This window comes from Ceratotherium simum, chromosome 26 (assembly GCF_057802395.1).
Source record: "Ceratotherium simum simum isolate JZ-2026a chromosome 26, ASM5780239v1, whole genome shotgun sequence".
NCBI classification, from domain to species: Eukaryota; Metazoa; Chordata; class Mammalia; order Perissodactyla; family Rhinocerotidae; genus Ceratotherium; species Ceratotherium simum.
Window position 1 is genome coordinate 33297461 of NC_141925.1, and position 13045 is coordinate 33310505.

Consider the following 13045-nt stretch of genomic DNA (forward strand, 5'->3'; position numbering starts at 1 on the left):
TGCCGCAAGCACTTCTGAAGTCCCCACAGATCCACTCTAGGCAGGCTGCCTGGGAGGGGGAGCCAGGAGGGAGGGAGCCCAGGGTCAGGGTAGGGAAGAGAGGGGAATGCTGCTCCTCACCCACTAGGGGCTCCAGCAAGCCGTCCTCTCTGGGCCACATTTCCTCAGGGTCAAATGAACACTAACAGACATTTCCTGAGTACCTACTACACCAAAGTGCCTACTGTGTGCAACTGCTGGTGAGTGAGACAGAAAAGGTCCCTGCCCATCAGGTGAGACAAGAAAAGATGACAGGTGTGCCAGAAAGAATCAGGACAGAGGACAGGCATATGCAAAGGCCCGGGGGCATGGAGGTCCCCTTCCCTGTCCCTTCCATACCACCTGGCCCGCACTTTCCAGTTGGGCATGAGGAGTAGACTCTCGGGCTGTGCCAGGAAGGCAGGGAGCAGGCCCAGGCAGCCCCTGGGGGTGGAGGCAACATTTTCCAGCCCCAACAGCACGAATAAGCCAGGGGCCAGTACCATGCAACAGGCCTAAGTTAGTTAGCTCCTGTGACTAAAGCTAGGCGTTACCAGCTATGTGCTTTTTAAGCTCTCAGATTTAACTCACTATTATGGAGTGCGGACACAGGTCATCACTCCTAGCAAAAGAAAACAGGTCCAGTTCAAACAGCACCTCAGAGGGCACGTCACTGGAGCTGCTGTCTCCAAAGTCGAGACACAGCAGGGATGCTTTATCTCAGCCATGTCATCTAGGAAGCCCACTGGGATGGGGTGGAGAGCACCGGCTTCTGATCACACATACACCACCAGGACCACTGCAGAGGAGCCACACATGCCCACTGGCCAGGGTGCCCTGGGACTGTGAGCACCTCCACCCCTGCCTCCCCCAAACTCCCGTCCTCCATGAAGGCACTGTTAGGTCCACACAGCACCCCCCTTCCCTCCGCTGGCATATCCCTAAGGCTTCTGGAGCCCAGAAAGCCCTGGCACGGACAGGGTGGGTGCCAGGGGCTGTGGTTTCTTCCAAGAGTATATAAAAGTTAACAAAGAATAAAGACATTATCTGAACCCAGCAGAAGGCAAACCGAGAGCCCAGAGAGGAAGGCCCTTGGGTGGCGGGAGCCCACCGAGTGCGGCTGAGACCTGGGGAAGCCAGGCAGCTCTGCTCCAGCAGTGATGACAAGCAGGCGGGCCGCCCTCACCTCCCTGCCCCTCCGGATCCGAGCCCTGCTCAGCCAGAGGCGGTCCACGAGCACCTCTCTCCACACTCCCACAGACTCTATCTTAATAAACATCTCAAACTGGAGAGGGATAAAAAGCATTTTGTTTTGATTTCATTACATTTCCTAAAATTGCTTTTCTCTCAGGAATTTTTTTCTGCCGCAACCCAGTACCAGCTGCCCCCATGGTGGGATAATGCAATAATATTGGTGACAAGGCTGGCTTTCTAATAACTTTGCAAATGGCACTTTCCCATAACAAAACAGGTGGGCTTTTTTACTTAAATGGATGTAATAGAAAGGTCAGCCTAGAAAAGCAACCTGAAAGGACAATATATTAACACCTGAAAATTAAATTTTAAAGCGGAGAGGATCCTGCTTATCTGTGGAAGGAGGAGGGCCGCACACTAAGCAGAACAAATGCTCAATTAGAAACCCTAGGCTGGGGCCGGCCCTGTGGCTTGGTGGTTAAGTGCGCGCACTGCGATGCTGGTGGCCCGGGTGCGGATCCCGGGTGCGCATCGAGGCACCACTTCTCCGTTCATCCTGAGGCCGAGTCCCACGTGCAGCAACTAGAAGGATGTGCAGCTACGACACACAACTATCCACTGGGGCTTTGGGGGGAAAAAATAAAATAAATAAAATCTTTAAAAAAAAAAAAAAAAAAAAGAAACCCTAGGCTGGGGGTGTCTCACTCGACCCCCTCTAGGCTTCTCTGGAGGATCGGGCAAAAGTGGAGGGAAGCATTTAAGTGGAAAAAGAGCAGGGTCTGAATCTGAATTCGAGTTTCAAGAATGCGAATGCCACGGCCCCTGTGTGCCACCCCCCCTCCACACACACACACACCGTGGCGAGAGAGCGTGAATCTCGCACGGCCAGGAGAGGGGGCTGCTCCTCGGGACACCTCGAAGCGCCCAGGCTCCAAGATCCCAACACCAGGTCCGCAGTACAGACGCCACCAAGTAGCAGAGCCGCGTTAAAACCCAGGGAGGAGGGCCAGCCCCGTGGCTTAGCGGTTAAGTGAGCGCGCTCCGCTGCTGGCGACCCGGGTTCGGATCCCGGGCGCGCACCGACGCACCGCTTCTCCGGCCATGCTGAGGCCGCGTCCCACATACAGCAACTACAAGGATGTGCAGCTATGACATACAACTATCTACTGGGGCTTTGGGGGGGAAAATAAATAAATAAATAAAATCTTTAAAAAAAAAAAAACCCAGGGAGGAGAGCAGAACCCAGCTCCTGCGAGCCCTGTTAACTGGGCGTGATGCTCGGTCACAAAGGTGGGGAGAAGGATGGGGAAGGGACCCTGCCCTTGAAGAGACAGCAACTGAGGCAGGACAGCAGGTGGAGGCGCGAGAATGCCAGGCCTGCACCACGAGGGCACTCGATGAGTATTTATAGACACAGGACATGAATGAACCCCAGAATGCATGATCCTCTGGGGGTGGAGAGGAGCTGAGGTGACAGGGCTGTGGCTGCAAGAGGAGGGTGGGGACCAGGGCTGGAGGTGGACAAGTAGGAAGGCCCAGGCCTGCAAACATCCTCACAGACTTAACCAACAACACAGCCGACTAGTCATCTGAACCAGACACCACGAAGATAAGAACACGCTTCCACAGTGTGCTATCTCAGCTCAGCATAACCATCACAGGTCCCTGTTCCCCATCTCTGAAATGGACTGGGCTCTGCTATTTGACACTATCCACAGATGGGCAACAAGGACATCACCTGGGAGCTGGTCAGGTAGGTAGGAGCTCAGCACCCCCAAACTACTGACTCAAACTGCAACTTCACAAGATCCCACATGATTCATCCGCACATTAATGACCTATGCCCTAGAAGATCTCCTCAGGCTTCTCCCAGGGGGCACTGTAAAGTCAGACCAGGACCACAGTCCTGGATCCAGCACTCCTAAACGTTACTTAACTGCTCTGGCCTGCAGTGTTCCCATTTCTAACATGGAGAAGATAAAGATAACAATGCGCACACTAAGCACACGGCCTGGCCATGTCGTTCATCTCAAACATCAGCTCCCATCTTATTACCACTCCTCCTGGCTTACTGAGAAATCACCAAGGCCCTCTGCAAAGCCCCGGCCCAGGCTGCAAAATTCGCTTCCCTCAAACACCCAGGGCTTCAGGGGACCTGGCGGGAGCCACCTTGTCACACCAGGCTGGAGTGAGAGGAAGGGCTAGGCACCAGGACAGAGAGAAGGGGAGCACAGTGAAGGCCGAGGCCCCCCAGGAAGGACAGGCCTCAGGGTCAGCAGAACAGCCTGGTCACGGTCAGGCCTGAGATGAGGCCAGCCAGAGGAAGCTCCTCAGCCCATTTCAAGTTGGAGGGACTGAGGGCTTTGGTCAAATTCAGCTCAATACATCTTGGCAAGGCCCCCCAAGACCAGGCGCCAGGCCGGTGGGCCCAGGACATCACAAAGGGCGTTTGTCTGCAGAAGAAACCCTGATGACGTGGGTCCCAAGGAGGAGCATAACGCTGACAGCCCGTGGCTTAGTAACCTCCCCTTCTCAGAAAGGGGCTGTGACTTCAGCAGCTGCTTCAGCCCCACAAGGACGTGGGGACTGTCGGACAGGAAGACTGAAAACTGACCTGTACCTAAAGGCACCAAATACCTGCACAAACCACATGCACCTGCCCACCTCCAAGGGCCCCAACAGGATGGCTTTCAAACTGAAACTCGTGGTCAAGAGGAAATATCGTTGCACTGTCCACACACGGAGTGCACATCAAGGTGCAGAATAAAGCATGCATGGGGGCTGGTTTCAGGTGCAGGGGGTGGGAGGTGGTGAGGGGACACAGCATGATAAGAAATCAGAGATAAAAATCCAGCCTCTGTTCCCGCCCCACCCTGACTAGCTGTGTGGCCCAAGCCAGTCTCCAAGCTGCCCTCCAGCCTTAGTTTGCTGAGATGGAGCCAGGCCCACAGGTCCCATCCTCCACGCCTCGGTGGGTGGCAGAGGGAACATGTGTGAAAAATTGCTCTGAGACAGAGCAAGCCAGACACCCCCAAAGGACTGCTGTTCTTCAGAAGGTAGAACATGTACTGAGTATTTTAAGTATTTCCTTCTGTGCTACCTAAGACCAAGAATTGTCAGCGCTAAAAAAGAAGGCGTACAGGAGAAATCCCTTTAATAAGATTAGGAAACTCACAGACTCTAAAGGATGTGGGAAGAGGATGAAGATGGGTGATCAAAAGCAGCTGGGGGCGTTTCTGTTCTCTTGCAAGAGAAAAGGACATAATCTGCTTTTCTCTAAGAGAAGGCCTAATGTTGGAGCTGTCAGCGACGTGCCTGTGCTCAGGCCCTAGGAAGGAGGAGCACGCTGCCAGGTGCAGGTTCACACCGCAGTGGATGCAGGGGCAACAGAAACGCTGCTGCTGAGAGGAAGGGACCAGACTGCAGGGTGACCCCAGGTTATACCCAGTGAACTGGGGCGATGCTTATGCAGAATCTACTCACACCACAGAGCTCCTCCCAGCACGGGGCTCCTCCTCTGCATGGCCCTAGTCCCTGCTGTCCGTGCCACCGCACTTAACACTCACTGTCACTCAGGAAAAGCAGAAAGGTCCCTCTGAACACCACATTCAGGCTCCCAGAGGTTCCATAAGTCACCCAATTATGCTCAGAGATGTAACGAAAACAAAAAACAGAGATGTTTAAGATGCCAGCAGCCACAGATGAGATGTTGCTATGAGGGAGGCCTGATGGCAGGATGAAACTAGCAGGAGGCCAGGGTGGAAAACTGGAACCCCGTTATCTGAGTTCCAACTTCAACATCACTCCTCCCCTGCTCTGAGTCTCAGTGTCCCACGGGAAAAACACAAACACCCTCATCTCAAAGAGTTTCTATAAGAAGGAAAGAAAATATAGTGTGTGAAAAGCTTCATGAGCAGAGAGTACAGCTTACCACAGGATGTGCTGGTGTTGGAAGCATTCAAAGCTACACACACTCTCACCATGCGATCCAGATATTTAGGTTGAAAACATATGTCCACACAAAAACCTGCACAAGGATGTTTATAGCAGCTTTGTTCAAAACTGCCAAGACCTGGAAGCAACCAAGATGTCCTTCAGCAGGAGAATGGATAAACAAAGTGTGGTCCCTCCAGACAATGGAATATGATTCAGCACTAAAAAGAAATGAGCCATCAAGCCATGAAAAGATATGGAGGAACCTTGAAAACACACTGCTAAGGGAAAGAACCCAATCTGAAAAGGCTGCATGCTGTATGACTCCAACTATACGATACTCTGGAAAAGGCGAAACTATGGAGACAGTAAAAGATCAGGGGTTGTCAGGGCCTAGGGGGAGGGAAGGTGGGAGGGATATGTGGAGCACAGAGGATTTTTAGAGCAGTGGAAGTATTCTGTGTGATTCTGTAATGGCAGACACATGAAATTATGCATTATAGGTCAAAACCTACAGAAGGTACAACCTAAAGTGAACCCTAAACTATGGGCTTTAATAATAATGTAGCAATAATGATTCATCAGTTGTAATAAACATACCAAACTAATGCAAGATGGTAATAATAGGGGAATTGTGGGGCGGGGGAAGAGATATATGGGAACTCTCTACTTTCTTTTTTGTAAACCTAAAACTGCTCTAAAAAATTAAAGTAAAAACAACCACTTTTTTAATGTCACATACTATATGACTCCATTGATGTAATATTCTTGAAATGCCAAAATTACCAGAGATGGAAAACAGATTAGGGCGCAAGGAGGCCAGCGTGGCTTCAGGGGCAGCACGCAGGAGGTCTCTGGTGTGGTGGACAGTTCTGTGTCTTGGCTGAGTGGTGCTTCCATGAATCTACGTATGTGATAACATGACACAGAACCACACACACTGTTCCAACGTCAAAGGCCTGGTTTTGATACTGCACTGTCGTTTCCTAATATGTCAGCACAGTGGAAGCCAGGTGAAAGGTACATGGGACCTCCCTACCATCTTCACAACTTCCTGTGGATCTATAGTTATTTTTTACTTATTTATTTATTTGGTGAGGAGGATTGGCCCTGAGCTAACATCTGTCGCCAATTTTCCTCTTTTCGCTTGAGGAAGATGGTCCCTCTTTTGCTTGTGGAAGCTAACATCTGTGCTAATCTTCCTCTATTTTGTATGTGGGACTCTGCCACAGCATGGCCTGATGAGCTGTACAGAGGTCCACACCTAGGATCCGAACCTGTGAACGCCAGGTTCACCCCTGTGAAGCGGAGCACACGAACTTAACTACTATGCCACTGGGCCAGCCCCTATAGCTATTTTTTAAAAAACAGAAAACAAAACCCACCCACAGGCCCCAGCATGGAAGATTTACGTGTGTCCTTCCTTTCCTGGGTGCTGGTCTCCTACTTCCCCCCAGGGCTCTGCAGTCTCCTGCTGAAGGCCTAACGCATTCCTCCCTCCCTGACACACTCCTCTGTTGCTTTCCTTCACAGCACGAACTCCCTCACCGTCCTCTATCTTCATTTGTTCATCCTCTCCCACCTAGAGGGAGACCCCTGAGTTCAGAGGCTGCCTGTTTGGCTTCCTGCTCTTTCAACAGTGCCCAGAACACAGCTTGGCTCCCAGGAGACGTTCCGTAAGAATCTGCCAAATGAGAAAATAACGGAGCGAATGAGTGAGTTTGGGTTCTTTCGAGTCCTTTCAGCTTTCCCATCTGTCCACATTATGTGCTTTGAACACGTAAACTTTGCTTGAAGGTCAGCCTTTACAAATCCAGATAGACTATGAGAAAATATTTTGACAGAACAATAATAAAAGTAACCCACATCAAAATGTATGGGGTAGGCATTTATGATAAAACCTCTTAGAAAATAACAAACAGAAGGGGATTTCATTAATCCAATAAAGAGTATCTACAGAAACCAAACAGCTTACATCATACCTCGTGGTGAATTACTGAAGCTTCCCAAGATCTGCACGAGACAAGGACGCCCACTGGCATCACCTCTCCCGATGCTCTCCTAGAGGCTCCAGCAACAGGACGAGGAAGAAAAGCAGTAAGGCCCGAGGGCTGGCAAGGAAGCAGGACCGGGCGTCATGCACAGCTCCACGCAGGTCGGTGTCAAAGCCATCGTGACAATAAGCAAATTCAGCCAGGCTGTTGGGTCCAGGGTCAACAGACAACACTTAATTATATTTCTCTATTCCATTAACAAGCACATAGAAGACAGAATCCTAAAAGATACTACTAAAACTGCATCAAAAATAGAAAATACTTAGAAAATAATGTGCAAGATTTCTACCCTAAAAACTATAAAATATTGCTGATAGAAATTAAAGAAGATCTAAATAAACAGAAGAAATGATGTAACATTCTGGTTTAGAAGATAAACTAATGTTAAGATGTCCTTTCTCCCCAAACTGATTTATAAATTCATTGCAATCCTGATCATATTCCAGCAGTTTTTTGTGTACACTGACAAACTGATTTCAAAATGTACAAGGATATGCCACGAACCAAAATTAGCCAAAGACTCTTAAAGAACAGTAACAAATTTGGAGGATTTCACTACCAGATATCAAAATACTACACAGACACAGGAGCAGGCACTTCACTAAGCACCAGATGCCTCCAACCAGAGCCACAGGTTCGGTGCAGAGCCCAGGGGCCAGAAGTCACACACCTGCTGGGGGTGCAAACCGGGCAGTCACTGGGAAACAGTGAGCAGTCCCCAGTGAGACTGAACGTGGACATGCTCTGTGAACCAGCACTCCACACCTCAATGTGACCGACAGAAACGAGGCCACCGCCCACCCTGCCCCCCATGAGAACTACCACCCCACCTTTCCCCCCTCAGTGGACCACCCACCCACCCCCCAGGAGGACCACCACCCGCCTCTGCCCTCACCAGGGGCACAAAGCCATTAGGACACAGCACCTATTACCTGCCTACCTTCCTTCCAGAAAGCCCATCATCTCCTGTCCAGGACAGCATCTAAGGACAGGAGGGGCCACTTTAACCCAGAACAACCTAGGGTCTCCCCACTCCTGACCTGACCCAGGCCCGGACTTCTCCACGTACAGGTGGGAACCACCACCATCCCTGCGGCAGCTGAGTTACTTGAAATCAGGAAGGAATGGGAAGGATCTCAGAGCTAACAGCCTATCCTCCTTGTATCAAGGGTGAAAAATGGGGCCCAGAATACCTCCCGCCTGTTGGCAGGCTCTGGAAGGTGCTGGAGTTCAGCAGAGAACAAGAGGGATGCGCCTTGCCCTTGGCCGGAGCCTGGACCTCCCTGCTGCTGAGATGCTGACCTCAGAAAAGCTGGGCGAGCAGCTGGATGAGCCAGCACTGAAGGAACAACGTGGAGAGCCCCACCCTTACACACCTTCTACATAATTACAGGTGATTTTTTAAAGCTGCCATGTAAATATGAGGAATATAAAGACCTACATTTAGCTCAAAATAAATCATATGAATACAATACCCAACCCGAGCCCCTCAGCCAGAAAAGGACTGGGCAGCGTCGTGGGCAAGAGGCCAACCCTGGGCAGGAGGACGTCCTGGCAGAGTCGAGGGAGAACACGCTCAGGGACCCCTGAGCCAACACCTGCTCCCCTGGTCCAGGGAGGGCTCCCAGGCTTGGCTCACTGGGCGCCTGTGGATCATGAGCAGACCAGGTGGAGAGCAGCCTTCTTCTGGGACAACCTCTTCTGGACATGAGGCAGGAGGAACTCTGAACTCCTCTGAGAGACACCCCTTGTACTTCCGCCTCCATTTCCCAAAGGCTCGCCTCCTGCCACGTATCTGATTGCTCCTTAAGTAGCAGCAGCTACCTGTGCTGACAGGTCTCTACCTGCTCCTCAGCTCTCCTCCGAGATCTGAATTCATCTAAACTGCACATTGCAGACGAAGTCACCAGTCTCCCTGAGTCCCTGCATCATCTCCAAGGGTGGAAGTAACATCGGGACCCCAGCCATCTTATCCTTTCCGAGCTCATCTGGGAGTCAGGCAAAGCACCAGCAGGGCTTGTCCTTCGTGAACATCCCAGAGCAGTGCTCTTCAGACTGTAGACAATCACTTGGCCTGGTGAGGGGCTTTCTAACCTACAAGGACATCTCAGGGGTATGAGAATATCTGATCCTCCCAGCAAGCCACAAAGCCAGGGGGATGGGAATGATAATTAGGATGCCTCTACTCTCCAGAGAAGGGACTTGGGGTTAATCTGCTCCTGGTAACAGAGGAGCCAGCACAGATCCAGCACCTTCCAGGAACTCAGAATCTAGATGTCCTCCCGATGCTCCGGCGTGTGCAACCTCTCACCTCCCGACTCAGGGACCCATCAAGGGGAGGCGTCATCACCAGCAAAACATGCGCTCTGACCCTCGGGGTAAAGAGAACACCAACGACCTGTGTCTTTCTCCAAAGGCGGCTTCACTCTGAACTTTGAGGGGAGGGAGGGCGCAGAAAAAAGGGGAGGAGAAGCTTTTACTTACATTAAAAAATTTTTTTTCGTGCTGAAAGTTAGCTTTCACTGCTTAGGTTCTATAAATAAGACTCTGTAACCATATTGTAGAATATTAGGGGCACACTGGAAATAGCTCATTTCAAATAGGAAAATGGTTTGTGTTCACCCAGTTCTGGAAGCCAATTTTCAATTGCTTAAAATAGTCATGGTATTTTACCAAGGTAATTATGCTCTTAGCTATCAGAAACAATTAAACCCTTAGACGAGAGCCGCTTAATAAGGTCTCAAAATAAAATCGCACATTCCAAGCAGTGTACACTGAAATGTCAAGCACACAAATAGGACCCTGATGGGACACAGGCACTGAGAGCCCAATCAACTGGCCTGCTGCGGGCCTGGCCCAGGCCTCAGCGGAGGGCGGGGGCGCCGCACTGGCCACACTCCGCTCCAGGGCGCCGGGCTGGGGTCTCTCCCCAGGAGGGACAGACCAGCAACCAGAACATCCTCAAGGCCTGACAGCCACCATCCTAGAGGTGCCTGCAGAGGAAGCACCTCTCAACCACGAGCGAGCGGCGCTGTGGAGCTCACAGGGTTCCTGAGAAGGCGAGTGGCAGTGGACATCACCAGGCACTCCTATCACAAAGCAGCAGGCTCGCTGCATCCCTCCACAGACGGCCTGACGAAAGGCTTAATCACGCTGCTGGCCAACTGGATCCCCGCGTGCCAGACCTGGGGGCTGCGCCAGCAACTGGTATCAACCCATCGCAAACACACCTTCGAGCAACGGTCAGTATAAATAACCAGCAGTGCCGGGCAATCAATACCCACCCTCTCCCTCACTCAGCACAGTGCGTGGGAGCGCAGTGGGTTAGGGTGAGGACTAAATCAGGCCAGAAAGTGCCATCCACTTCCAACCGGCTGAACTAGGGGAGAGAAAGGGAAAATTTCCTGCCTTGGGAGCCCCAGGCAGTGGACTTCAAGGACAGAAAATCCCCAAGAAGGAAGCCAAGCAAAACCCTCATAAATGCCGAGGGATGTGGTCTGGGCAACAAGGCGCAGACTCCACAGGTGGAGGCCACACCACCAGCCCCAGTTGGGAGGCTTCCCTGTTCCAATGGGGGATCCAGTGGGGGCCTGAACATCCATAGAACCGATGTCATCTTGGTGAAACAGAGCAGGGGGCACAGCCCACAGGCTGCAGGCTCACTTCAGCCCCCAAGAACACTTCGTTTGGTGCTCGCGCGGCACCACATACACTAAAATTGGAACACAGAGAAGATGAGTGTGGGCTTGCACAAGGATGACACGCAAATTCCTGAGGCATTCCACATTTTTTCTTACCTGTTGATAGTCAATGGTCAAATCTTCCCAAAGGTGCTTACTCATCATAAATATAAGGATGGACTTGAATTCTGTATAATAATTGCTTTTCTGAGTCCTATACTTAAGTAAAACTAAACTATTGCCATCTCCAAAATAAAAAGTAAGAACTCTTTGTTTGACCCACAAGATGATTTGTGAATGGGAACACTTCATATAAATATCTAAATTGCTGTCTTCTCTTAAAAACTCAGAATATTCCTATGGGACCGCAGTGGCCAAGCCTGAGATGGGCGGCCCATCTTGGGTGGCACACACTCTCCAATTCACCCAGCCCCGCCGAGGGCAGGCATACCCCGCATTTGTGCTGTCTGCCTGGCACTTGTGGGCAGCCAAGTTTTCAGATCTTGGCATCTACATCATTACCCATCTTTGACCACACGTGTGGTGGGCCAATAATGTGACCAGATTACCTGACAAGGCAAAGGGGTTTTTGCAGAGGAAAATAAGGTTATGGACCTTAAAATAAGATTACCCTAGACTGTCTGGGTAGGCCAATCCAGTCACACCAGCTTTTAAAAGCAGACAACTTCCTCCAGCGCAGCAAGAGAGACGGAAGAGAAAGAGAAAGTGGAGAGATTTGAAGTGTAAGAGGGGTTCGACCCACCACTGCTGGAGGGGCCACATGCAAAGCATGAGAAAGAACACGGGCAGATTCCAGGAGCAAGGACTGCCAGCAAGAACAGGGCCCTCGGTCCTACAAACACGGGAACCGAATTACACAATGACCCGAAGGAGCTTGGAGGCAAACTTCCCCCAGGAGCCTCAGGACAAGAGCCCAGCATGGGCTGAGCTGTCCCTGATGGGGTCTTGTGGGAGCCAGTGCCCAGGAACCCACAGGGCTTACCCAGACTTCTGACCCACAGAACTGTGAGTTAGCACACTTGTGCTGTTCCCAGCTGTCACCCTGTGGCACTACCACAGCAGCAACAGAAAACTAGCACACGTGGGGCCTAAGGAAGAATTGTCTCGTGCCTCGACGAACTGGAGCCTCAGCCCCAGCCGCTCTATCCAACCACCACACCTCTGCTCAATGAGGAAGAGCTTGTCCCTGAAGGCAGAGGCCAAATGGGGCAAGAAAAACAGTCGCCCAGGCTTCCTGGGAGCCTTTCCCCAACAACCAGGGGTCCCCCGCTGATGCAGGACTTCAGCAATCAAGCTCAAAAAGCCATTGCCTGAGAGCCAGCAATCGCATTCCTGGGCATTCGTCCCAGAGAAATAAAAAGCCCATGTCCACACAAAACCCGTGCACCATTGTAGAGCAGCTTTATTTGCAATAGCAAGACCTGGAAACAGTGAAAACGCCCTCCAGTGGGTGCACGACTAGCCCAATTGTGGTGCAGCAATACCAAGGAGTACTGCCCGCCAACAAAGAGGGACAAGTGCTGACACGCAGCAGTCTGGTGCAGCGGGGCACTCCGCTGAGTGCAGAAGCCAGTCTCAAAAGGCCACAGACGGTATGCTTCCATGTATATAACATCCTGGAAAGGACACGATTTTAGGAAGGAAAACAGATTACAGTGGCCATGCTCGGGCTGTTGCAGGGAAGGGGTGATGTGACTATGAGGGTGACACAGGAGATCACCCTGCACCTTGACAGCAGCAGTGGTCACACGAATCTCCTCATGTGGTAACATGACACAGAACCACACACACATTGTGCCAATACCAGATTTCTGTGCCATAATTATGTAAAATGTAACCACTGGGGAAACTGGGTGAAGGGTACAGGAGGGCCCTCTGCATTGTCTTTGCAACTTCCTATGATCTATATTATTTCAAAACAAAAAGTTAAATAAATCATCACCTGGAGTTAACACTTCTCACACTGCTACATGGTGCACTGGATCAAACAAGTAGGTAGATGGACGGTGGATGGTGGGAGCCAGGCCCTTCCTGTGGGGTGGGAGGTTAGCTCAGCAAGGGGAGGGGGCTGGAATGACCACGTGATGGCAGATCAGAGGGGGAGACGTCAGTGTGGACGTGTGTTCAGTTACTAGAGATCCAGGG

The 13045-nt window shown here is 51.2% G+C and overlaps 1 protein-coding gene and 1 non-coding gene across 7 annotated transcripts in view; one reads left to right on the top strand and one right to left on the bottom strand.

Annotated features, from left to right (window-relative positions):
- MAD1L1 (mitotic arrest deficient 1 like 1) overlaps positions 1-13045 on the bottom strand; it is a 474298-nt gene that overhangs the window by 261480 nt on the left and 199773 nt on the right. The window lies entirely within an intron of this gene.
- LOC147913653 (U6 spliceosomal RNA) lies at positions 10889-10990 on the top strand. The gene has a single exon (XR_015548644.1). It is a non-coding gene; the product is annotated as a U6 spliceosomal RNA (small nuclear RNA).